This window comes from Carettochelys insculpta, chromosome 16 (assembly GCF_033958435.1).
Source record: "Carettochelys insculpta isolate YL-2023 chromosome 16, ASM3395843v1, whole genome shotgun sequence".
NCBI lineage: Eukaryota > Metazoa > Chordata > Testudines > Carettochelyidae > Carettochelys > Carettochelys insculpta.
Window position 1 is genome coordinate 1972633 of NC_134152.1, and position 26664 is coordinate 1999296.

Here is a 26664-nt window from a genome sequence, read left to right on the forward strand (position 1 = left end):
AAATGCCTTGGCTTAAAAATCAGTCCATGCTGGTTGGAATGGCCACATTATTCACAAGCAGCAGAAAAAGACATGCGGGTATCTCCAACGAGATACAAAACCTTTATGTCTCCACATTCCAGTAAGTTTATATGCGCACAGCTTTAATCAGGGTCATTAATCAAGTTAGTTTAACCAATGAAAACCCCAGTATGAAGGTACATATTGTAATAATATGTAATATCATTACATCACTGTAGATCCAAGCTAAGAGTACACCTTCACTACAGGGGAGCTCGACCCTGCTGTGGTCGATGTTTCAAAGTTCGATTTAACACGACTAGAAAGGACACGCTAAAATCGAACTCACAGTGGGTCTGTGTCGGTGCTGGTACGTGCCTGCTCTCTTCCATCCCCCCCCGCACCCGTATTGGAGATGGTGTGGAAGCCCAGACCAAGGTATGGCAACTCTAGATACATGTTAACATAGCTAAAATCGCATACCTCAATTCGACTTTCCGCTGTCGCGCAGACCTGCCCTAACCCGATTAAAAATCAAGTTTCAACTGATTTGTGTGCCCACATATAAGGTTGCACTCATGCATTATGTCAGTTAAAAAACCACAACTTTCAATCAGCACACCTGGGTGCTGGCCAGAGCTTGAATGAAGTCTTTCTGCTATGTTTCTGTAAGTTTGTTAGGATTTAACATTTTTAATTGGCATAATTGTTTTTACTCCTGCTTCATTTTAGGCCAAGTTGCCTTGGTTACCACATACAGCCTTTGGAGGGACAGAAATATTACAGCCTATTTTTGGAACTGCTAAAATACAGATCTAAAGGGACTTTACAGGGCATACTTCTCCCTGTCTCATAACACAAGTATATGGACACACTCACTTCAAGTAAAAGGTGGGAAATTAAAACCAAAAAGAAAATCCATGTTCACATGATGGGCGGTTAGACTGTAGAATTTATTGCCACTAAATGTTACTGGTGCCCGGAACTCAAGATTAATAAAGGGACTAAGCCCTTCTAAAACCATCAGGAATATCCAGCTTTGTCATCATTAGCGACATGCTTCAAGTGCTGTATCAACTGCTAACTATTACAGACAATGATGGAAATTACTCAGTTGAGCAGATAGCCCTGCAGTCAGCTGATGATGTAGCGGTTACATCTTCCTCAGAAGTGTCTGGGGCTGATCACAACCTGGCAGGACACTGAACGACATGGACCTTGGATCCAGTCCAATATGGCAGCTGCTATGCAACAAAGGCTTACGTTTGAGGGCCAGTATATCATCATTTGCCAACACTACACACAAATGCTCTCCAAGAGCTGGTATCCTAGTTTGCCAATGGCACCTAGTACATATGTACTTATGGGTCAGGCTCCGTGACCTTCGTAGTCAGGTTAATTCCTGGACCAGTGGCACATTGAGGATCCTTGTATCCAGTTAGGCCACACAGGATGAGGTGGGATGGGTTTTTGTTTGTTTGTTTTAACCAAAACTCTTCCTTATCCCCTGTGGAAAGGCCCATAAGCCACAGAAGCACCTCTATGCCAGTATAATTGCATCTGCTCTGGGTGTGGGATTAATGATAATTACAACAGTACAGTGTGTGTCTGTGGACGAGCCGGGGGGAGGCCGAGGGGGGCCGGCAGGGGACTGAGGATGTGCGCTAATACCCCGGAAATGCAGCAGTCCACACCTATCGGTGGACATTAAGCGATGCATTCAGCAGGGATTAGACCAGTGCACTCTGTTATAGTGAAATGGAGTGTCCTTATAAGAGGAGCACAGATCCACTGAAATGTGCATTAGCAACTGGCAACTGCCACGTGGCTTCACTATAATTAGACTCCTCATGGCTCACAGAGGGTTCTCTCCCTCCCTCATGTACAGCTGCGATTACTCAAGGAGCCACAGAAGCAAAGGCAGGCGACGTTACCAACCAGATATCTCCCTTAGCGCCATGGGCCACACACAGTTTTGAGTAAAGCACCAGGGTCCTGACTGACAGCAACCTGTTCAATACATCTCTTCAGAGCGTCCAGCCTTACTCCTCTCCCTTCTTCTCAGAGAGCGTTCAAAACACAGACCTACCCTGCTAAAGCAGCAAGTCTGCATGACAGCAAAATCCCTCCGGTTGGGTTTGCATCTCTTAACAAGCAGAACAACAAGAAGTCCTGTAGCACCTTATAGACTAACAGATATTTTGAAGCATCAGTTTCCAGGGCAAAAACCTGCTTCCTCATCTGACAAAGTCACAGGGGCTCCCAAAGGGGCCCAGGGCTCTGAGCTGCTGCCATTGCAGCAACAGCTGGAGCCCCCCCGCCTCTCTGAATCGCCACCAGAGCACCGCGCCAGGCGCTCCATGCAGCTCTGAGGGCCAGGACAGGCACGAAGGGCTGGCTGCCCCTGGCACAAGTACAAGGCCCTACCCCTTTCTGGGTGCTGAACCAGACCCTCACACGCCCCTTGCCCCAGAGCCCACAGCGGCTGCCGGCCTTGCTGAGGGCAGCTGAAAAGCAGATTAGGAAAAACCCACTGGCCAGCACTCCATCTCGATAAGGGATATTTCACTACTTACTGCCTACTAGACAAGATCAAACTGACCGCCCAGCATGCCCAGCCTGCGACCGAAAGGGACCGTCAGTCTTGATTTCTGTATAAAGCCATGGGCAAGACACTGACCCCATGCTATGCTACAGGGACAGCTCAGAGGCGCCAGTAACACGCTGTGCTCCTCAAACTCAGTCTGACACGCAATGGGCTGAACTTCGCCAGAGAAGGTTTACTGGTGTAGCCGGGCAGCCAGGCAAACAAGACAAGTGTTCCACCGGAGCACGCACTTGGAAGAAAAATTCTCAGGAGTTTTTAACCCAGAGCTGGGAGAGGGGAAAAGATTCTTCCAGCAAAATTCTTTCCCCTTGAGAAAAGATCATTGAGATATGGACCCAAGAGACAGACAGTGACCCTGCGTACGCTTCCAACCTTCCCTGGGCCAGCATTCTCAGTTACCAGAATTCTAGCTGGCATTTTAAAGTCCAGACCTCGAATCCACATTGCACGCTCTGCAGAATCAGAAGAGGACACAAATGGTAAACCCACAGCACTAGCAAGGACCATTCCATGCAACGCCCTTGGCATACTGCAGCACTCTTCCACCGCAGTAGTAGCAGCTATCAGCACTGTGCCCTGCCCTAAGGGAAAACGAATGCTCCACACACTTAGTTCTGTCCCAGTTAGCACGGCCTGGTAAAGGGGGTCGTTCCACTGATGCAGCTGCTCCTTGGAGTATGCCTGCACCACAAGTGACACCTGAGTGCAGCTCACGTAGACACACCCACACTTTGCATCTAATCACACTCCTTGTCCCTCTTATGCAGTCACCTTCCTGTTTGTGTGGGACTTACACAACAGACAGAGTGAGAAAAAGCAGCAAGGGTAACTTCTAGGTATGAACACATGATCGTAAAACCACAGAAACAGGCAAAGGGGCAGCCAGGAACTGCCTTCAACTCACTATTTGGAGGCGTGCCTTTAACAAGCGTCAAGGCCTCCATCGTTCCTGTGTGGGACTTTAAAAATCCCTATCTCATCCAGACTGCTCTGGATGCATAGTGCCCCTTTGCAGAAGGGAATGGCCCCCAAAGCAACCTACACTACGTGTTCAGAAGCCAGAGATGCCCTCTGAAAAAAATGCGGCTGGTCATACTGCCCCGGCTCCTCACTGTGAGCTCTGCAGGGCATGAACAAGGTGACTCTTGACATAAAAAATGTTTTTCCAAAATCGTGCCAGCTCTGCCAATCGGATTGCATAGTTTCCATGCAGGAATCTGTCGGGTTTTCACATCACCACTAATAACCTCAAGAAGAGAGCCAGCCAGGCTGATAATTCCATGATTTTCTCACACTCCCCTTCTAAACCAGCCACCACATAAAAGTATCAGATACCCAGGAGTCAAAATCCCCCAGCATGAAAAGGATTTGTGCCAGGGTAACAATCCCTTTCTAATTACTAAAATAAAGAGAGGTCTCTCCAGATTATACTATTTCTCCTCTGGCCCTTTGGGAGGATTAACCTGATTAAAATGGCAGTCTTGCCTCAACAACACGGTTACATGCAAACGCTGCCCGTAATTGCAAACAACGGCCATAGCCTTGCAGAATTCCTATGGACTGTCTGTCACTGATAACGAAGGTGGCGCCTTCCCAGGTCTCAAGTGAATGTGCCATGTCAGGGCAGCTGAGATTCCCAGGAGGCTGGCTTGGGGGAAGGTGTATCACTACAACCCACTGTAAAGAGACAGTAGAAGCACATCAACCCAGCTCCCTTGTGAGGCAACATTCCTGCTCAGTTTCACAGGCTGCAAGAGGTTTTGGGCCAGACCCTTTCTAGGGGCAGTATGTGGAACTGCAGACAGGCCTGGCACAGCACCGGAGACTGGGCAAGCTCATCCCTGGTGCACTTGCAGAAAAGGGAGGCCAATGGAACCTTTGGGGAACAGATCTCTTTCGGAGCAAAGGCATTCACTCTGTCAAATTACAAGCTGACCACAATTTCCTCTCTATCTGGATGGTCTGGCACACTGGGGCTCTGGGACACCACCACAAACATACTCTGCCTTTCTGGAGCAAGTTCCAGCCACACGAGTCTTTGCTCATCAGTGGTGGCCAGACTTGCTCTCCTGCAGGATCAATAACCCTTCAAGCTAGCTCCCTGAATTTCCTTCACAGTGACTTAGTGTCAGGTTTGCTGTTCTGGACTGACACCGCTCCCAGAGAACTCTGTGTGACTGCACTAAGGACCCTAGAACAGCGGCGAAACGGTTCAGAATCACATCTGTTTCTTGCTGCTACTACTGCTTGGGTAAGCTCAGCAGAAAACAAGGCTCAAAACTGCACACTTGGACATGGCTGTGGACCTTTGTCCTCAGCATCAAAGCAGCCTCTAGCTAGAAGACACCCGTTAATTGTTTCAAGCCCTGCGGTGTTATGGAGTCATCTGACTTGTGATTCTTTCTCTAAGATCCAAAGGCTTTCATCTTTGCAGGACAGTTAAATGAGGGCTCTCATGAAGTTTCAAGATGGTCTCAGCATCTCCCAAAAAGCAGTATTAAGCCATCTCTAAAAGGAACTCCCATTCAACACTGTTTGGAAGGTGGAGCATTCTTGGTGCCCTGAGGCTTGTATACAAGAGGTGGTTTATAAGCATACGGTGGAGGGGGCACAGCTAAATGCACCTTTCACTTTCCTTCCCCAGCACTTCCGCACTGCCTAGCCCCACGAATTCATATTGCCTACACAGACAACTGCTAGGCAAAGGAAAAAAATATACAACAAGGTGTGCAGCGAGGGAGCACCCGAGGCTGGGGAGGGACGAGACAAAGTTAGGAGAGAATACCAACAAAGACTGGAGCAGGGGAAATACCACCAACAAACTCTGAATCCCACCTAGCATCTACCCACCTTAGCAAACTAAACACATTTTGGTATTGGTCAAATGCCCATGATATACGTGCAATTGTCGTTAAAAGGGACAATGGACAAAGGGTAACACATGAAAGGAGATCACACTCCTGCAGAATTCATGTTTAAATCGCCTGCCCGAAGGAAAGCTAACAGGGGCTGCCATCACACTTGGGCTCCCAGCTCCTCAGCCAGGCCACCCTTCAGCAACAGCGCTGCCCCTTCCCCTGTCCCAGCTGGCTCTCTCAGCCAGCTCCCTGAAAAGCCAGAGGCCAGTGAGACAGGGATGGGGCGCCTTCCTTCCAGTTTGCATTAGTTTTCTATTGGAAGTGATGTGTCCCCTCCTCCTGTCTATATTTGTAACCCTGTTATGGATCCTCCTGATGTGCTGCAGAACAGTGGATGAATTTCCTCTTCTCCATGTGAAAAATACAGAATATTATAGCCTGGACATCCATTCAATACCATGCAAGATGCTACAGCAAACCCTTCTGTGAATGATGCTACAAAGCGGACTCTTGAAAAAGAAAAGAAACAAACAATTGCAGTGCTTTCACAAGTGACTGACAACAGCTAAACTCTTTAAAATCAGATCGTTAAGGTTAACACAGCAAATGTATTCACCAGATTATAAATCCCTGGAAAGAAAGAATTCTAATTAAACATTCTGACTGCCTCAACAACTGTTACATCAGGGATATCTTCTTGCTATTAATTTAATTCTCCCTGAGGGACACAGAAAACATCCATCCCATGACTCTTCACATGAATGAAGTTTTTCCCACCCAGGCACTTTTTCTGCAAGGAAACGATTATTGTTTGTACGGCACTGGTGCTTTACACATGGGGTAACTCCTCCCTCTGGGAAAACTCCTGGCAAGGTGCAGGGGCCATATCAATTTTCTACAGAAGCTCCTATTTGTCGCCCAGAATTTCTTATCCTCGCCTAAGCCCTATTGCCCTTCTCCCAAAACTCACTTCTTCAGAGAGTCACAGAACACGGGAGCCGGAAGGGCTCTCAAGAGGGCATCGAGCCAAGTCCCCTGCCCTCATGGGATGCTAGTGACTTTTACTGATGAGCGAGTGGTATCTCTTCCCCCAGTGCAGACCCCTTGCAGCACTGACTGGACGTACCCAATGCTGCAGGTTGCCTACTTGTTGGGGAATGTTTGGCTGCCTCTTGAGGATTGTAAGAAAACAAAGTGAGGGGGTTTTGCTCTCTACGGATGCAGCAGGAGATCCTCATGAACCCGGAACTCCAGCTAGGCACAAACACATGCCCAAATACATTACCACGTATGTTCTTGGCACAAGCTTCTTTACCTGGTACTTTTGCTGGCTGGGCAAAAGAAATAGCTAGACCCGCCTCTGGCTCCATGGGGAGAAAGAGTTGACCCAGTGACAGAGCCACCATGTGGGGCAGGTTGGAGACAGCAGGGAGGCTATCAGGCAAGTTCCAAGTTTCTTGAATCTAGTAGTAATGACTTTAGGTAAGCGCCGAGCAGCTTCCCTCTAATTTTTTCCATCCACGAGACAAATTTTGATATGTGCACCTCCCATAGAAACACAGGCTGCTGGCTGCGGCTGACTGTGGGCGCTCTGCTAATCAGCTGGTCAGCACCTGAATCTCTCCTGAGCGGCCGCCCAAGCACTCAGCTTACAGGGAACACTGGTGCAGAGCACAAGCAAAATATTCTCCAAGCAGAAAAAGTGAGTGTGACACTACCAGGGGAAAGAAGATTACACCACACGAGGCAATGTTCCTCAGTCACATCCATCATTTCTAGGGTTACGAGTTCAAAAGCTGTACATATTTACAACAGAGAGGAGGAGGAGAGGGACAGAATTTCCTCCTTAGCTAAATGAAGTCATTCTCACCCCAGAACAAAGGCAGCTTGAAAAGGAGAGGGGGAAAGGAGGAGAAATTTCCTGCTGATCACAATAAAGGTTGTACAGTACTTGGGCAGTCTGTCTTGCGCAGATACTGCCAAGAAGAGAAAAGCAATGTTGAACTACCCAGTGCATGGGACTGGCATGAATAGGAGCAGAGGTTTCAAAATAACCGATTGTCCTGTAGGGCTGCATTCAGCATTATACTTAAGCACATGCCAAGCAGCGATGCCCATAGGATTTCTCACGTGCTTGAAATTACTTAACCCTGTGCTGGAACACCTGACTAAATCAGAGCCTAAAGGAACAAAAGTCAAAGAGTTCCCTGCTCCCTCTTTCTGAAAGATGTGTAAACATCAGCCTGTCTAAATCCAAGAACCAGCCTCCTTAAAAGAGCCTCTATGCACATTCTACTAGTAGGAAAGCCACTTCTGTCATTACAACTGGCTACGTTTCAAGGCCACCTGTCTGAGAATTTCCTCTCTCAGATAGACTCCGTGGAAAAGCAACCTAACTTCAAAATAAAAAGCAAAAGGTTAGCCCAGGAACCAGCCAGAACTAAACACTTCCTTACACTGGGCTGGAGGATAAACTTTGCATCACCTGGAAGCCACAACTCCCCTCCACTCAAAACACTCTGAAAAAGAATATCACAAGGGAGAAAAAGCAGCCTGCTGGGGGCAAACCTCTACTGGCCAGCTGGCTCCTGGCCAGAACTTGCATTTTCTACAGACATCCTTTTCTGGAAAAAAAAAAAAAAATGGGGCCTCAGTGATGGAATTAATCTGTCTGATGAATAAAACCTCCAGTTTGCTAAAAACTGGATTGTAAAGTATTAGGAGCTTCTGGAATAAACCAGTCCAATGAGCAAATCTGCTGTGAAGCCCATTTAGTTCGACCCACAGCGAGACCTGTCCTAGGAGCAAAGACCTAAAGCAAGAATAAAACTACTCGACTGCACCGTGACTTCCGCAGGGGGCGTCCCTCCTCCGCTCCCCGCCGGCGGAGGATGGGGTGAGGAGTTATTTCAAGGCAGATTCTTTTCACGCAGAAGGGCTGGAGCGGGGCAGCCAAACAGCATTACAAGAGCATTAAGTAATCCACCCTGCGCCTGCTCTCCGGGCAGGGAGGCCCAGCGCGAGAGGGAAAGTCGATCCCCACGTCGGCCGTGTGAACGGGCAGAGTGACCGGCGGCGCAGCGGCCGCGGGAGTCCCCGCACCGCCAGCCGGCCCCGGCCACGGCCACGGCCCCTCCCCGGCTGCTCTCCCCGGGCCGCAGGAAGCCGGCGCGACCCAAGCCCACCCGGGGCACCCGACAGCGCCCGGCCCGTCCGCAGCTGCCGCCCCGGGGAGGCGCCCGGCCCGCGCCCCTTACCGGAGCAGGGAGAAGTCGGGCACCCGGCGGCTGCCTCCAGCCCGGCTCTCCGGCAGCGCGGGGCGTGAGATCCGGGTGGCACCGCCCCGTCCCGTCCCGCCCCGCCGCTGCGAGCGGCGCAGCCGAGGGTGCCCCGGAGCCGCCGGGGCCAGCTCATTGGTGCGCACCGGGAGCGGCGGGGGGCGAGGCCTGGGGCTGCTGCAGAGGGGCGCCGCCGCCCCCCCCCGGCCTGCGTTGAGCACCACGCCCCGGCGGGGCGCCCCTCTGCATGGCCCAGCCTCGGTGCGCTGACAGCCGCGAGCGCCGCTGGGCGGCGGGGTCCCCAGCCGGGGGGAGGAATGGAAGGGGGAGCTGGCCCTGGCCCGGGCCCTGCTCCTGCTCAGACACGGGGCTGGTTGCGTGTTTGTGGGCGCAACAGACACACCCACCGGCGGCGCTGGACCGCCCGGGTCCCTCTCACACGCAGCTGACCAGACGTGCGTCCCCCACAGCCGTGGGGCTTTCAAAGATCTGGGAATCTTGACCCCCCCGCTCAACGAGGCACCTGCAGGCTCAAAGGGCTGCGCGCTTCCTCTCCGGTGCAACTTCGCCTCTGGCCAGATGAGCCTGGGGAGTTATTTCAGCCAGGCGCTGGCAGGAATGACAGCAGCATCAGGCCCTGCTGTCTCTCCGCCTCATTCCGGTTCAGAAGGCTGCTCCACCCAGCTTTCCTGTGTCAGCCCAGCTGAGGGGGTGACCTGCTCCAGCACGTACCAGGCCAAGGCAAGTTACCTCCCACGCTAGCTGCCCATGCTCCCCCGGGCCGCATCGGGCTCTGGGGAGAAGGGAGGCGGGGACTGATGAGGGTATAATTCCAGAAGCTACTTCAAGATTATTCTGAGGAGCCCGAAGGGATATGAGATGCCCAGCAGTCTGAAGGGCACTGAGCTCAGGGCAGTAAGACAACTGGGAAACCTGTTGTTTTGTAGGGTCATTTCACACAAACACCCTTCACGCTCTACTCCAAGGATGGTAACAGCTGAAACAATGACAAGCTGCATGGGGAAACAGGCGTTATATGCCGGCCTCTCTCTAGTAACGTAGCTAAGCAATGAGCCTAACATCGGATTTAAACCCATGACTCAGACTGAGTCTCATGGTCTACCAATGGTTACCCAGAGCCATTTGGAGATGTAAATGCACACGTGTACAGTATGCGCAGCCTCAGGGATCTCCTGCTAAATCTTGCCAGAGCCCCCAGTAGGCTGGGACCCTGCCGGACTGACCAGGAATTTTGGGACTTGGTGGCATGGAGTCCTCACTTTCACCTGCCTCCAAGCCATTGTCACCTTCACATTTCAGGTTTGAGACAGTGCACACACAATGCACACACACAGAAAAGGGCACGATTCACCAGAGGGAAGCCTTACCCCAGGATTAGGAAAGAGATCTCTGTGTAATGATACTGCAGAGAAAGTGGCTGCTGTGCATGGAAAAAAAAAAGAGAGAAGAATCCTGGAGTGGCCTACATCTGGCAGAGGAGCAGGGCCGTGTGTGGGGCACCACAGCCAAAACGCTCCAGGCACACTCTGAATAACAAACTCCTTTCCCTCATGACCAGTTGAACTAAGGGACCAGCCCCAGGGAAGGATTTGCTGGGTGGAAATGTCCTGCCTTTGACTGAGCGGGGAGAGACTGAAGGGGCGGCCCACTTTTGCAAACACCTATTACTGATTCAGAAAAGCATTTGGCAAAGGCTTTGCTTTAAGCACGTGCTTCAGTTCCGTGGAAATTCAGGTTGTGCACACGCGTATGCTCTTTCCTGAAGAGGGACACTTTCCTAAGCCAAGGCTCTGAAGTGTTTTATAATCATTGACTGGTTAAATTCCACAACACTGCTGGGGGATATCATACTACCTGTTTTACCAGGGGGTAAACGGAGGCATATAGCTATGAAAAACAAGGCGTCCTGTGGCACTTTATAGACTAACAGATATTTTGGAGCATCAGCTTTCGTGGGTAAAGACCCGCTTTGTCGGTTGCATGAGTGGGGGTTCCAGGGGTGGGTCTAAATTTGTAGGAAAGTCTCCAAAATATCTGTTAGTCTATACGATGCCCCAGGACTTTTTGTTGTTTTTGAAGATGCAGACTGACTCAGCTACCCCTCTGGTATATAGCTATGAAAGTGAAGTGGTGTGTCCCGGGTCCCAGGATTCAGTGGTAGACGTAAAATTAGAATCCAAGTGTATTAACTGCTAATCGTCTTTTGTGACCACTAGGCAACACTTCCTCTCAAAAGACATATCAAGCAAGTTCAGACACCTCTTGTTATAAGGGCTAAGACAGGTCAGCAACCAAAGTAGCAAGAACAGCCTTTTAAAAAAAAATTGGTAAAAACTTAGTAATTCAAGAGTCACAATGCATGTGAATACGAGACAGTCCTTAAGAAAAAACATCAACCCATACTTTTTGTAACCCCTAGTTTAAGAACAGCGCCTACACACCAGAATTTGCAATGTGATGCATGTTTACTGGAGGACATTCACAGACTTTTTACATATTCTATTTCCTCACACTTTGTGTGTGTCTCTGCACCACTGTCTTCCTGACTTTCACTCCCAAACCCACTTTAATTAAGTCAGTCTTACATCATGTTTGATTTCCATTTTCCTTCTTAAAACGCATGCTGCCCTTCACAGTAGGAATGCCACAAGCTTCCTTTTCCTTTTCCTTTTCCTTTTCAAAATCAAGCCTTTATTAGCAACATGATCAAAACACAGACAGAGTATCATATCCCACAATGCACTGCACATATTAAAGGGGGAGTTAGCCAAAGTTTTGAGATCACATATCGTTTGCTATTTAGATGTGAGTTGTTCATTGTGGAGCTTTTAGACGTTCGCCATTTACCACAAACAATCAGGAGGTTTTGTTTTTTTGTTTTTTTTGAACTTTGCAATTAAAATGTCGGGAACCACCAAGAAGTCCTTAAAGAGCTGCATGTGGCTCCAGAGCTACAGGTTGCAAACCCCTGGGCTAAAGGCATATTTGATTCTTGCTTACATTCTTAACTTGATAGAAACACCCAGGCCATGTCTATGCGTACTAAATACTTCGAAATGGCCATGCTAATGGCCAAATCAAAGAATACTAATGAGGTGCTGAAATGCATATTCAGCGCTTCATTAGCATGCTACCGGCTGCAGCACTTCGAAAGTGCCATGGTTCGCTTGCCCGCAGCTCGTCTACACGGGGGTCCTTTTCGAAAGGACCCTGCCAACATCAAAATCCCCTTAATCTATCAGTTGATTTCGATGTTGGCGGGGTCCTTTTGAAAAGGACCCCCATGTAGATGAGCCGCAAGCACCAAACCATGGCACTTCCGAAGTGCCATGGCTGGCGGCATGCTAATGATGTGCTGAATATGCATTTCAGCACCTCATTAGTATTCTTCGATTTGGCCACTAGCATGGCCATTTCGAAGTGTTTAGTAAGCGTAGACATAGCCTGAGATTATTTTTCATCTCGTACCTCTGAAAATAGCCATTGGAAATCACAAATGTATCTGTAGGTGCTGATTGGTAGATATTTTGGAGTCATCCTTGCCCCATAAACATAGCTGTCAAGAGGGGAAGACTGGAGAAGACAGAGTCACCCCACTAGGTGTATTTCCCCAGGCTGAAGAGTTCTGTTATTTAGTGTGTCAATGTCATCATATTTCTGCATACAGCTGAATGAGTGGGTCTCAATCTAGTTCTTTGTATACATGCACCCGCACCACAATACTACTCAAAACAACAGACAGTCTTAGCCTCAGAGCTGGAAGAATAGGGATTCTATAAATCAGGCTTGCAGTACATTGGCAGAACGGTCAGAGGGAAAATAAGAGCAGAATAGCAGGGAGCTGCAGATTGTGTCTCCAATATTTCTTCTAAGCTACACAGTCAGGGTCAAGAACAGCCACAGAGTAGTTTAGCTGAGAGAGACTGGCAAATCTGTACGGAGTAGCCTAGGAATGGAATAGCAAAGGGGTGCTGCAGCTCAGCTTTAAGGTATGCAGGCAGCTCTTCCAAAAGCCCAAGTGACTAGGGAGTGCAGTGCCCGATAGGAGGAAGTCCAAGAACACCAGGATCTGCTTTGTGGCTCAGGCTGGTTCCTACCTGCTGCCAGTAGCCACCAACCAAACACTAGGAGGAGGAGTCACTCTCGCACAAGTCTTGTCTTTCTAGCGAGAAATCTTGAGCTCCACAGAGCTGACCACTCTAGCTTGATTAATGACAAGAAGCTGCCAGAGCGAGCATGGCAGCCTGGTTTGCATTTTGCCAGCACCCACTCCCACCATACCACTATTCTCCTGGTGAGCTCTCTCCCCACACAGCAGTGTGAAAGGGCCCTTTGCCTCACTGTAACTCAGGTGTAAAATGATAGGTGATGCAGAAAAATTATTAGTGATTAATGCCCATAATCTTCTTCTCTCTGGTCCCGCTGAGCTCAGAAACGACAAAGATTCTACACTGCGATGCCAGTGGCAGCAATAACAGGTTTCCAGAGTCGGGTGCCTTTTCAGGCCAGGCCATCACATGACACAGGTGCACAAAGAATAACAACGCCCACTGATTCACTGAACTGGTACAAGCAGAAGGCCAAATCTTACCCCTACCCAGCAGGGCACTGGAGACCAGAAAGGCAGCCTGCTCACTGCCACAGGAAACTTACCAGCACAGGCTAAAGCACTACCCTGTGGGCAGCAGCCATTGCCGCTAGCTGAGCTGGAGAAGCATGCATGCCCACCAGGCTTGATCCACGTGTTAGCTGGGTTGCAAGACTGGCCATGCACCCTAACCTGCAGACCACTCCCCTTGATTGACATATTAGCCCAAGACAGCTTCCCAGCATGCCCTGCAAGGGGAGAAGCCGTGCCCCACGCCATGTTTTTCTCTGGTAAACTCCCGAAAGCAGAGATGAAAGTAAAGAGGGGGGTTCCCCAGCGTGCTGCTCCGGCTGGGTACTCCACTGTAGGTGTGTGCCAGGCAGCTGCTGTTCGCTCTCCTAGCTGAGCTCTCAGGGCTCCTGCTGCAGATTGGCGCAGGCAGCCTGGTACGTGCAGCCAGGTGTGAAAGGGGCTGGGTGTGGGGCACACAGTAGAGGGGGCGTAACGGTTCCCAGCTGGGCTTGTGGTGCAGCCGGACCTGTCCTGCTGGCTCTCTCACTGGATGCCAGGCGGCACACATGGAGTGCATTGCTGGCAGCAGCCCCTGGAAAGAAGCCAGGGGAGGGGAGCAGCAGGCCAGGCAGTCTCTCACGCCGCCGTCGGTTTCCCTGCAGCAGTGCCCCCACACAGCCAGCCCGCCGTTCCATGGTGGCAGCACAGCGAACAGGAGCAGCAGGGCAGGGGCCTGTCCACCAGCCAGGTAAAGTAACCTGGCTGTGACTGGGACTTCTGTAGCCCTGAGCCACACCCCTGAGCTCCATGCCCTGAGCCTCCCTGCACACTCCCAGCTCCGAGCCCTGACTCCTGCATCCTGCACACACACCCCAGCCCTCTGCTCTGAGAACCCCCCAACCCTGACATCCACCTCCTCTGCACACTCCCCAACCCTCTGCACTCCACACCACACTTAAATTTCTTGCAAGTACTGTTGTATTGCAACCCCTGCACGTCCTGCCCTGAGGCCCCCCCCCACCCAAGAGGAGGGGCTGTGATAGGACAGTACCTGGAATAAATTTGTTACTTTCAACCTTGCCCAGAAGCCACAAGTTTAAATCTCTGCAAAGTCATTCAGCTTCTCTGCCTGCCAAAAGAGATCATTTGATTCCATTGCTGATTGCTGCTTGAGGAGCTCCTGGATGAGATCAATGTTCTGCCTGTCTGCCCTCGACTACCCCAGGTCAGCTGTGTGACGTGCTACATGCGGCTGTCTATCGCCCTCCCCAGCAGGTGGCTGGATTACAACGGATCTGCGTATAGAGTAAGCTGTTTGTATTGCCCACGTCTCAGTAATCCAAGTGAAATGAGCTGAGCAGTCTCCATCAGATTCTTTGCGAACAGCCATTTTCACAATTGGCCCCAAAGCATCCCCGTTGCTGCGAATCTCAGCAGACAATCCAACAGCTGAGTGGAGATGGAACACCTCAGTGATCAGATAAGACACATTATAGTTGCATAGGGCAAGTGTCCTCTGGGCTGGGGATAAATTCAGGACTTCAGTCTTCAGAACAGTTTTACTTGACCTTTCATCACCATTATATTCATCACAAGATAACGGCCCCAATGATTAGTATCGCTGTTAGCATGGAATTTGTCTCTCTTTATCCCTTTAGTTCCTGACTATAAAGCTGAATCACACCTCCTTGTGAACCTGCCCTTGGATAACCAGCAAAGGAGCCTGAACCTTAAAACTTTTAGCTTGTTCCAAGCACAAGCACATTTCATTCTGGGCTCCCTTCTCAAAGGCATTTGCCTGCAGTGACCAGTGCATCAACGTACTGCCTCTGGCACAAGGTGCACAGCAACATTTGGCTCTCGGCAGGGTTAGCAAGTAGCAGCTGCTTCACCAGAAACTCTCGGCAACCCTGCGCTCTTCTGGCACAACCTGGGAGCTCCCCGCTTTCTGTGCAGCAAGGATGGGCCTCCTATGTAACAGTCCTGAACCTGCAGTGACTCTCCCAGCAAGGTTACACTTCTCAGTGCCATCCAACACACTTTTTGCTGGATCTATTTACAGCCTTGACTCCTAAGATCCCTTTTTTCTGGCACACGCTGTCCTTGATTCTAAATGATGGTCTCATTTCTCTGGCATTATCTGAAGTCTGAAGGGGAATTTTGCACTGAATGGCAGGCAAAGGTAGAGTCATTTGCTGGGTATGAAGGGATAGCCTGTCACAGACCAGCCCAAAACGTGTATCAGTTTAGAGACAGGAGACCTATTTTCAGACAATTAGTGGCTGTGCATTACAATTATCATACCTTAAACACAGGTTCTGTTGGCTGCCATCGAAGATTGTAGCCCAAGAGGTGACAACAGCTCATCCCAGGAGACACATCCACTCAGCTTCCAGTCACAGCCTCTGGGTGATCCGTGTTAGTTTTCAATGGCTGCTCCACCATTATAAAGCGAGTTTTAACTCTCTGATATAAAATGGCGTTACATTCTTCGATGCCTCTCAGCAAAAATGTCCCTCTTTACCAAGGCTTCCAGCTCCAGTTCTTCAGGGCTAGCCAACTGACGTGGTACTTAACGAGGACACCTTCTAATGAGCTGGCATACATGGTGTATCATCTGAGAGTATTTGTTTTTGAAAAGTGCAGATTAGGGAGCAGACGCGTTGTACCCTCAGGATGTGCTTTTGTTTTGAATTGAAATTTTTTAATTAACAATTTGTAAAGAGTCAGCTTAGTTCCCCTGAAAGATTCTCTGACAGCCCTAGAGAATTAGCTTTCTGTTTAGCCATAGACCAGATTCAGCATGAGTTCCACGCAACAGCTTGGAGAGACCACCAGAGGGTGCCGGGAAGCTAGTCCTATAGTTAATTGTCCAGGTTCATTCACTTCCACACTCTATGCTGAGACTGCTAATAAGGGCGGCAGTTGTGGTAATGGCTTTTGTAATGTTGACCATTGTCCACAAGAAAATGGATGGACCTCATGCACTCATTTTACCAACCTATGCAGTTGGTGCTGTCACTATCAAATCAGTTTGAACTAGTGGGTTTGAACTAGTGTCCTGGAATTGAAAGGCTCCAAACCCCACTAACAAAGATGGAGATGGGAAAACACACCAGACTCATTAGAATTCTTGCAGCAACACACTAGATAATGTCCTGCAACTGACACTGTTCCCATTGCTTTTTCTCCAGAGGCCAGCTGAATTAATTTTGCATGAAGCTTGGTGAGACAAGGCATCGGCTGCTTTACAAAAATCCAAATATACTATATCAGCTATTTATATGGACCAACTCCATCCCACTCACCGATCCCCTATCTCAGCACCTAGCACAAGGTGTTCTAAATACACCTAGGTGGCTCATGGCTCATAGTTCTGATCATCTTCAGGGTCCTCAGCTTGTCATCAGAACCAGCAAGGCTCCACCAGCCCATGTAGTGCCCCTGTGTTTGGGTCTGTGGCTGTTTAGAGATGTTCTCCCACTTCACGCTTGTTCCATTTCACTGAGGATTACAGTTACATAATGGTGCAGCAAGAGCCTGTCCCTCTTCTTACTTTGAGGATATTTGAAACCGTATTTGTTTCCTGTCACTGCTCCCCTTGATTTTTGTCAGCATTATTCAATATCATAGGTGCTGGAGCTAGCTTGTCCAGGGTCCCACAGCAGGTCCGTGGCAGAATTAAAACCCAGAGCATCTGTACCCAACCTCACACATCAGCTGTTCCTCCAGAGTAGCTTAGTCATTTGTTAGTGCTTTCCTTCCCTGACACCCTGGGATGGGAGTTCCTCAAACCTGTCAGTGTGCAGACCCTTACATCTTCCAAGCATTCCCCTCTCCCTGTCCTATATCGCTCTGGTTAAAGACTGAGTTAAAAAGCAGGGCCCAGCTCCTGCAACCAGATCTAGGCAGGAGGAACCCTGCAGCTATTGTGAGTCCCACTGACTCCAGTGGTGCTTCAGGGACTACGGAGGGAGGATTCAATTTCAGGACCCGAGATCAGTCCTACAGTGGGCTTCATTCCTTTTGTTTCATTTATCTTTGTTTTCACTCTGATATTTCTCTTCCCCAAATGAATCTTTTAAAATCCTTCTTATTCCTGTGCGCTGCTTTGGCAGATGCCAGTCACTTTCCACACACTGCCCTTATCCCATTGTTCCTTCCCGCCTTGTCTAGCTCCACTTCATGTTTGTTCTGTAGGAGATTTCCATGTCCCAGCTGAAGTTCCAAGAGAACGCTGACTGAGCATGTGTCCAGTCGTTTTACTCTACATTCCCCACTCTCAACTTTGGAATACCCAGTGTGCATGTGTCATCGTAGGAAGCCTGCAAACACTATGGACTATCTTTTGAATGTAACTGTTTAAGCTGTTTTCTTTTGGGAGTGGAGAATGCTCAGTTCCTTTGAAAACTGAAACCAAGGTGTGGCAAGTTGAACACCGAAACCCAATGCACTCAAAATCAGAGGCCACTTTTGGAAGTTTGGGTCTAGCTACCTTCTGCCTCAGGCTCCAATGCCTCCCCATGCAGAAATACCAGTGAGACCAGGGCTAGGAGAAAGAAACTTGGAAGAGGGTTTGTCATCCATGGAATGAGGTATGTACTGCTCAGAGAATCTGGCTGATTCACTGACATGGGTAGTTCTAATGCCATTGGCTGGACATTGCAGAGGTCGCATGTGCCTCCATGGTGCTCTTTTCAGAGCCAAATCCGGGACAGGTGTCAGTTGATGTCAACCAGCCACTGTGTTTAAAGTCTTCTGGGGGGTAGAGTGTCTTTTCCATCCTGTTTTACTGGGACAAAGCAAAAGATGATTCTCACCAGGAGGTTAGTAGGCATTTGGAACCAATGACTGCCCCACGTTGGGGAGTGCTAGGCCACACTTTGAGAGAGTGGGATCTGCTTCATTTGAAAACAGGTCTCTTAGTTCAACTTGAATTTATCCCATTTTCAACCATTCAGAGATGTTTCATCTCAATGAAGTCCAAGGCCGCAGTGGTCAGCCAGAGCTCCAGCTACTCTGTCCAGGTTGCTGCTCCCTCCACCAGGACCCAGCCTGCTCACTTGCTAGTCAAGGAGAGACTGCCCGCTCTGTTCCGCTGAGCTGCCTCTTATATCAAGGCTGCTCCAGCAAGCTGCCTTCTGCTTGGCTCATGATAAGCCCTTTCCTGATTGACTAGGGCTCTGTGCAGGCTCCCTCTGGTCTGCTGGTCCCTTCTTGCTGGAGTGGGGCACTCACGCCACCACACTGTCCATGTCACCAAGGTGTGCATATCCTGCAGTTGGTGAAATCACCAAGGGTGTAGACTGGATGGACTCCTAAAGCATTAGCACCTGCAAGCGTGTGTGAAATCAGCAACTGGAAGAATTTGGGGGTTTACCCCAAGGAATTTTCAGGCTGACTTTTGCTGCTAACCTTTCCAGGGCTTTAACTACTGCAACTAGCTCATCCATTGATTCCCCAATTCACTGCGTCATCAGTAAAATCAAGGTTGGTGAGGTTCTTGCATCAAGGCATATAGCTCAAAGGCATTCACTCAGTGTCTGTTCAAGTATCTCGTCTATGACAGTGTTGGAGAGTTCTGGGGTGGCAATGCTTCCTCACTGCACGCTCCATCTAATTCAGAGGATGGTTCTTCTCCCATTTACAAGAACTCAACTCAAGGAGCCATCACATAAAAGATGGCACTTTCTGCAGAGCTTGTCTGCAAGGCCTGTGGATTTCAAAATCAGACAAAGCGATTCCCACTCAACAAAGTCAAACGTGGCCTTGATACCGACAAATGCAACGTGAACCAGTGCTTGCATTCTCACGCCTTCTCAGCACGCTGTGAAGATTTGCTCCTCAGTGGATGACCCAGGAGAGAAGCCAGCTTGTTGCAGTGTTCTCTGGCTCATTAAGACAGCAGCAGCTCAGGCCAACAAGACAAAACCAAAAACTTTCCAGGGATGATAGAAAAGTAATGCTGCAATGGTTGCAGCAGTCTCCTTTGCTGCCTTTATATTGCCTCCTGCAAGTTGGACAAGATGAACTATGCTCTCCGGATGGTAATGAACAGCCTCTACAGCCACAAAATGCTAGATGGTCCAACCCTTCTCAACAGTTCCCTGGGAATTCCACTAATTCCTGCCCCCTTGTTTAAGCATCCTCCCAGCTCTGTGGATTCAACAGCAGTGAATTCCCCTGAACGATTTTGCGTGGAATGGGTCAGCTCAGCTGTGGCCTTAAAATCAGGATCGAAAGAAATTGGGGATGCATTTAGCAACTGGCTGGCATGCACAGGAAGAAAGGACCATCTGTGTGACCCCCTGCTCAACCTCCTGGCACTTCAGTCTCTGGAAAAGGGGGAAGAATATCAGTGAAGTGCATTAATATTGGAAAAGTGATTGAGCCATTATGACAAGTGTGAGATCCTAATGTGGTCCTTGGTCTTTACTTAGCCAGTTGCACTAGACAGAGCCAATTCTGCTGTAGTGTCCCTGATGTGGGGATTTCACTCAGAGCAACCCTGAGTGCTGCAGGACGATGACTCCTCTCTCTTTGGTTGACTTCAGCAGTAAAAGGCCTGGGCAACACCACCATCAGCATCTTCAGTCACGGGTAAAAAGCCACGACTAAGGCTCCTGGCAAAGGAGTGTGTGTAAGGATCTAAGCCACGTTCAGCTGACAGGCAGCATTTGGGAACAGGAGCCATGAGTAAGCATTTCTTTCTGTGCATGTATCTTCATAAAGGAAGGATTTCATGTGGCTGGCCTCAGCAGTGTCCTGGCTGGCAGAGGTATTTGGGCCAGGCTGCAGCCATGCTGCACCAATAGCAGCTGCAGCCACGTCCTTCCCCTCCCATAGTTATGGGGGTCTTGGATCCGAGGGTGCATACTTCCCAAGCTGGCAGAGGGAAATACTCCCAAGGGCCTAGTTAAAAATACCTTGAGATCGGAAAAACAGCCCCTGGATCTCAGTGGGAAAGGTTCGAGTTTGCTTTTTTTAACCTGGTGGGGAGAGCCAAATAGTTCTTAGACTGAGAAACCTGACTGTCCTTGGTAAAGATACTGATGCTCGATCACCCCCTCACGCCCGTTTGCCCCCACCCCCAGCAAGCAAGGAGTCAGAGAGCAGGTATTTATGTTCCAGTAGGACCTCGATACCTCCACCAAGATCAGGGTCCCTTTGTGTTAGGCGCTGTATGTGTCCACAGCAAGAGAAGCCTGAATAGACAAGAGCTAGCAGAATGGCCGGGTTATTATTAACCTGTGATGGGTTAGACTGGGCCCTCAGGCTCCCCGAGGGCCTTCTGTTCCTGCCGCACCTTGAAAACCACACCAGAAAAAACGAACTAGAGAGGCCCTCCAAGCAAGCTAGAGGGGCTGCAAGGGAAGCAGCTATCGGGGTCAGGAGGGGCATATAAAAGGAGCTGCAGCCCACAGCAGCAGTTGTTTGCTGTGTGGAGTGCAAGGAGTGAAGGCTGGCTAGCGGTAGCAGCACTTCCGTAGACAACTCATGGCAAAAAGGACAGAGCTTGGAGGTAAGGGTGAAGACAGCACGGGGAAGGGGCCCAGGGCATTAGCGCAGCACTGGAACAGACACAGCAGATAGCTATTTACAGGGACCCTGGGCTGGGGCCTGGAACAGAGCGTGGGACAGGGGCCCCACACACACACACCAGCTCCCTATTTGCCATTGGAAGAAGGAGTCTGAACACTGAGACGTCCCAGAGGGGAAACCTGGCCTACAGAACCCGATGTGGCCTGAGAGAGCGAAGACTTTGTCTCCAGGAAGGAAGCCCTGGGGGCTCTGCTTTGGAACGGACTGGGAGATGTCAGAGGGCACTGAGAGAGGCCCTGTTGGACTTGTGCCCAGGAAGGGGGCTGTTCTACCTCTCTGACGAGCTATGTGTGACTTGGCTGGAGGGCGAGTCCCGGCTGCGCCTCTGAAAACAGAGACAGAGTGCAGGCGCGTGTCCTGGGCCGGGGGCGCTCACGGGAGGCGAGTGCAACCCTGTTACTACCCCGAGTCTCAGACGGGAAACTGAAACAGAGGGGAAGGGCCTCATCCAAAGCCTTCTGGCTTTCCCAGTGGAGTCTTTCTATTGATCTCAATGGGCTGTGGATTGGGGCACAGCCATGAACGGGCTTGGGTGGACGGGGGCTCACCGACGTAGCACGCAGGTCCACTTGCCCCCAACCCTGCCTCTGCTCGTGCCATAGCATGGGGGCTCGCCCTTGCCACCCAGTGCTCCCACTGGGCCACACTCTGCACCAGGGTGTTAAGAGCCACCCAGCGTTTCAAGGGAATGCTGAGTGCAGCAGCACCTCCCAGTCCTTGCTCATACTGCGTCACTCCTGGCCCGCAGGGACTGGGGTTTGTCGGGGTCCCTCACTCTGCATGATGCTGTACTGAAGCTGCCATGCGCCTGTGAATACACTTTTGCATGTGCCTTGTTCCATTGTTGCTCAGCAGTCAGTACTGGGCTCCTGGCTGGGACGCTCAGGGCCCTGTTCCAAGAGTCTGACCCCAGGAGCCAGTGCTGCCCATCCCTGTCGTATGCCTCTCCCCTTTGCAGCAGTGCCACCTGGGTACTAACTCACCTTCCTCTGCTCCAGGCTGTTTTCCCCCTGAGTAATCAGACTGGAGACAGGAAGAAGGAAAGTGCAGTTGGATAATGTGTATGACCAAGGTCGAGGCAGCTGTGGAGTGGTCAAGCCACAATCTCCCCTGTGGAAGGGACAAGTACCCAGCAAGGTACATCTGTATTCTCATGGGAGTTTGGCAGCTGGGGTAGGAGGAAATACGCACGCTGCCTGGACCAATTCTGCAAGCTGCACGGTCAGTACAAGTAGCACCCACCGTCGCTCAGCTTCTGCGCAAACGAGCACCGTGCACAGGCTCTTCCGGGACTGCCATGCTGCCGTGAAGCAGGCGCTTCTGGGAAGAAGGACCTTTAACGAGGCAGTTTGAATGAAGGGGGTTCTCACGTCTCCATCTGGCTGGATTAGCAATGATCAGTGAGACTCCACTGGGAAAGCAGCCACATAACCACAGTAATCCTCTGGGGACTCTGAATACATGACCGACTGCACACACCCTCCTCCCCATCTGTTAGGATAGGGAGGTTCTTCGGAAGCTGCCTTCCCTTTAGTGTGTAACGAGACCTCGGCTTTGTCCCAGGGTCTGGACGACGTGAGGCCAGAGCATTGATAGCACCCCCATTCACCAGGAAGGGGACTCATTTCACTCCAAGGCGAGCGATGTAAAGCCCAGCTGCTTGGTTTCACAGGGGCATTGCATTTGTTCGTCTTTGTTACACAGGCAAGAATATGCTGCTATTCTAGCACATCCGCTAGCTCTTCTGCAGCATGGCCCAAAGCCAGCAAAGCTCAGGGGAACCCAAAGTATCCCTTTTGCAAGGGCTTCATGAAGGGTGTGTACTGATGTGTTATAAACATCGTGGCCAGGTCTGAAGCTCTCCAACTTTCATTGCCCCCAGTCTTTCCTCTCTCTCTGCAGCCTCCTCAACTGGCTAAAGCACTCTCCGCCGCTCCCCACAAAGCAGAGCTCCGCACTTTCTCTCACAGTTAGGCACACACTGAAATTCGTACTGGATCTGCAATGACTACCACGAATTTGTTGCTCAGACACTGAAGGAATAGATCCCTGGGCAACACCTCCTCATCCTCTCCTCCCGCAGTGCAGTCTGAGAGGCATCAGAGCAGGGCTCACTCCAATGACACGTGTGACCATGTTTGTGCCCTGGGAGTTGCAGCCCACTAAACCACCGTGCTCGTAATGTCCAAAACTGCTCCCTGTCAGAACAGCTGCATGTAGAGGCCCCTTTACACCCAGTCTGTGTGGCCTTTCCCCTGTAATCACCCTTCTCTCCCTATTTCAAAAGGCCACTTCCAGCTAAACGTGTGTACTGCAGCCCACTGAGCTCTGCTGGAGGGGTTGTGGGTGTGCAGAGATGCAGGCTGCGGGGCTCCACTTCCAGATTGCTTTTTCCAGGGGTTCACTTCCTGGACTCACAAGTCACTGAAGAAATGGTGAGGACTGACTGAGAATTGTTAGCAGGTTCTCTGATTGTCATGCATTTCGCCAGCAGCAGGGCACCACCCACGGACTTGCACTGGGAATAATTCAGTGTTTCTTCTCCCATTGGGTTTAATAATTCCCACTTGGGATGTGGCGGACCTTGACTCAGGTCTGCAATCCCTGATACATGGGGAGGTTACATCTAGCCAGAGTCCAGTGAGATGGGTCAGGTTCAAACCACAGGATGCATGTATAAGAACCATCCTTGATTTAACACTGCATCTTTGGCAGGCTGAGTTCTTTTCCCCCTCAAAGGCAGCCAAACTGTGGGCAGCTACTGTGAGTGGGAGCCAGGGTTGTGTACAGCAACAAAGAATGTGTCTGCTTGCATTTATCAGAACAAGTTATGTTCAGAGTTTTAATTACATCCTACTTTTCTTTTCCCTTGGTTTATCTCCAAATCTGATGTGCACTTTTATCCTAGCGAGTCCAGTCACTGTGGACTTTAAGCCAGTTTTTCAAAGGTATTTAGACACCTAAAGATGCACATAAGCACTTAGCTCCTTGTAAAAAGAAGTGTACAAATCACAGAAAAGTATCCAACAACTGCCCACTTACTGCAAACAACCTCTGTATTATCATTGGATGATACGGTTTCTCACATGAAATTAAAAGATAATCACAGGAACTGATAACAGCTGGTGACAAGGACTATTGCAATCTCCCCTTCTGCAAACAAGTCCCATTAGGCTTTATGTTGCAGAGATATTTTCACATACTTGCCTTTGTTAAACAAACCTTTTGCTAATATTTTGCATGGTGTTCCTTTTTGGATTTGTGCTATATTGTAGTAACCTGCATTGTTGCAGTGCATGGTGTTAGGAAATGTAATCACCGTTAAAGTTTTGATGCTTTAGAGCCCCATCCTGCAGCCTGTAGATACATCAGGATTTCCCTTTCTATTCATGTGAGCAAAGGCTGCAAGACCAGGTCTGTAACAAGCAAAGGGTTATGTGAACACTATCATTTAGATATTTAAAGTGAGTGCATGGAGATTCACTAGCACAAGATACACATGCAGATTCCTGCAGACTTGTGGGTGCCCAGTATGTCTGAAAAACATGCCATTTATTTCAATGCCTGATTAAGGAGCTTAATTTTAAGCACCTGACTCTGAAAATTAGGGATTTTTTTTCCAGAGCTCTTTTTTTTTTTTTTTTATCACCTGGGGCCCTTGTGCAAATAAATTCACATTTTTTCCAAGTGAATCCTTCTACCTGTCTCCAAGCCCCATGCAACAGTCCCTGCCTAGGAACAAATCCCATTGATTTACACAAGGGCTAGAGCAGTGAAGGTGAAAGCCAAAAGGCAGTGATTAGCCTCTGTGTGCCCAGGCTCCTGGCATCACCTTTTATACATATTCTCAGGGTAAGCGCAGTATAGCTGCAGTGGTGTCTAGTGGTTTAGTGTAGGGAAGGCTTAAGTCATCACTCCTGGGTTCCATTCCCGGTTCTGAAAACTGACTTGCTGTGAACAAGCCTCCTAAACCCTCAGAGCCTGTCAGGGCTGTTACAAAGATATACATTCACTAACGCTTGCAGGACGCTCAGGTGCATGATTCTGCAGGTGGTAGATTGATAAAGTAAAGATGAATGAGTGACTGATATGAGCTTAGTAATACCAGGAGTGGTCTAACCTTGGTCCAGGCAGCTATGCCACAGCACTGGAAACATGAAGTGTCTATTCACTCAGTTTCCCTGCTGGGAACTGAGCGCTGTCGTAAGGGGCTTCCAGAAAATGTCCTCACAACTAATGGGAGTGTTTTCTGGATCAGTGTGGCAGTCCCTGCAGTATGGAGTTTTGAAGGAGTCACACCCCTGCCCCAGCTTGTGCAGACAGGGCTTTGTTGTGTGTGTTTGGACAGCCAAGGCTTGATCTAAAACCTGCAGAAGTCAGTAATGTGGCCAATGGCAAGTCAAGCACCATTTGACTGCAATGGCTTTGGACCAGGCCCTCTGTCCATTTCCTAGGTTATAGCAATCTGGTCTTTTAAAAAAAAATCATAAATGTCAACAGTCTCCAGGTGTATTTAAGAGGCTTCTGTAATCCCTTCATCTCCCATGGAATGCTGTTGAACACAATTGCTATACAAAACCACAACTCGGTTGTGAACAGTGATGTGCAGAAACCTGTGGGAGAGCACTTCAATCTCCCTAGATGCTCAGTAACAGATTTAAAAGTAGCAGTCCTAAAACACAGAAATGTCTAAAATCAAATGGAGAGAGAAATCTCCGAGCTGCAATTTATTTGCAAATTTGACTCCATCAACCAAGGATTAAACAGAGACTGGGAGTAGCTCGCCCCTTACAAAAGCAGGTTCTCCACATTAGACTCTGACAATGGGCCTCTCTGATCGGACTTCTTTTTTCCTCTTTGATACATACTACTGATAATGGCCCATTTCCACCTTGCCGAATAGACGTTGTCAGCTCTGACCCTTTCACTGGGACCGCACTTTTTAAATACCCCTCTGGAAACACCCCCCACATACATTCATGCATCTGATGAAGTGGGTCTTTGCCCATGAAAGCTTATGCTCCAAAATATCTGTTAGTTTATAAGGTGCCACAGAACTTCTTGTTCTTGAAGATATAAGGTGAACACGGCTCTCTCTCTGAAACTTGGTTGTAAGTAAGTTTTGCCCTCTAGTGGATTGTTAAAGAATCATAGGGCTGGAAGGGACCCTAGAAGGTCACCTAGTCCAGCCCCCTAATTCTTTTTTTTTTTAATCTGTGCTGCCTCAGATCCTTGAAGGGCTCCCTCAGGGACTGAGCTCCCAACCCTTGGGTTACAAGGCCAATGCTCTAATCACTGTGCTATCCCTCCCTCCACCCATAATCCCACATCCCAACCTGTGATAAATTTCAACCAGACAGCAATGGTGGCCTTTTTCTATAGGCCATAATCTGTAACTTTCCCTCCCTGGTTACTTACCCTCCAGCCCCCAGGATGAAGGATATTTACTTTAACTGAAACTACCTTTTACTACCTTTTAACTCTTATCATCAGAAATCCATGTCAACAACTTTGCCAATGAAAGATGTTATCCACCTGCAGGGAAGGCTGACACAACCTACAACTTCTCTCAGCCACATGCCTCCCCAGCAGAATGGTTAACAGAGAGCTCATTGCTCCTGTCTTTATTGCTACTGATGCACAAACCAAGAGGAAGCCAGCATGGCTCTCAGATACCAGGGTGAGCTTTCACGGCCA

General features: G+C 49.5%; 1 protein-coding gene across 2 annotated transcripts in view; it reads right to left on the reverse strand.

The window, feature by feature from the left end:
• Positions 1 to 26664, reverse strand: part of LOC142021595 (ankyrin repeat and fibronectin type-III domain-containing protein 1-like) — a 395272-nt gene that overhangs the window by 363984 nt on the left and 4624 nt on the right. The window contains exon 1 of one of the 2 annotated variants that reach the window (XM_075010622.1): positions 8724 to 8774. The exons of the other annotated variant lie outside the window; for it this stretch is intronic. The gene's annotated coding sequence lies outside the window, so the exon portion shown is untranslated. Of the gene's footprint in view, positions 1 to 8723; positions 8775 to 26664 lie in introns of those variants that run through there. 2 annotated transcript variants of the gene reach the window in all.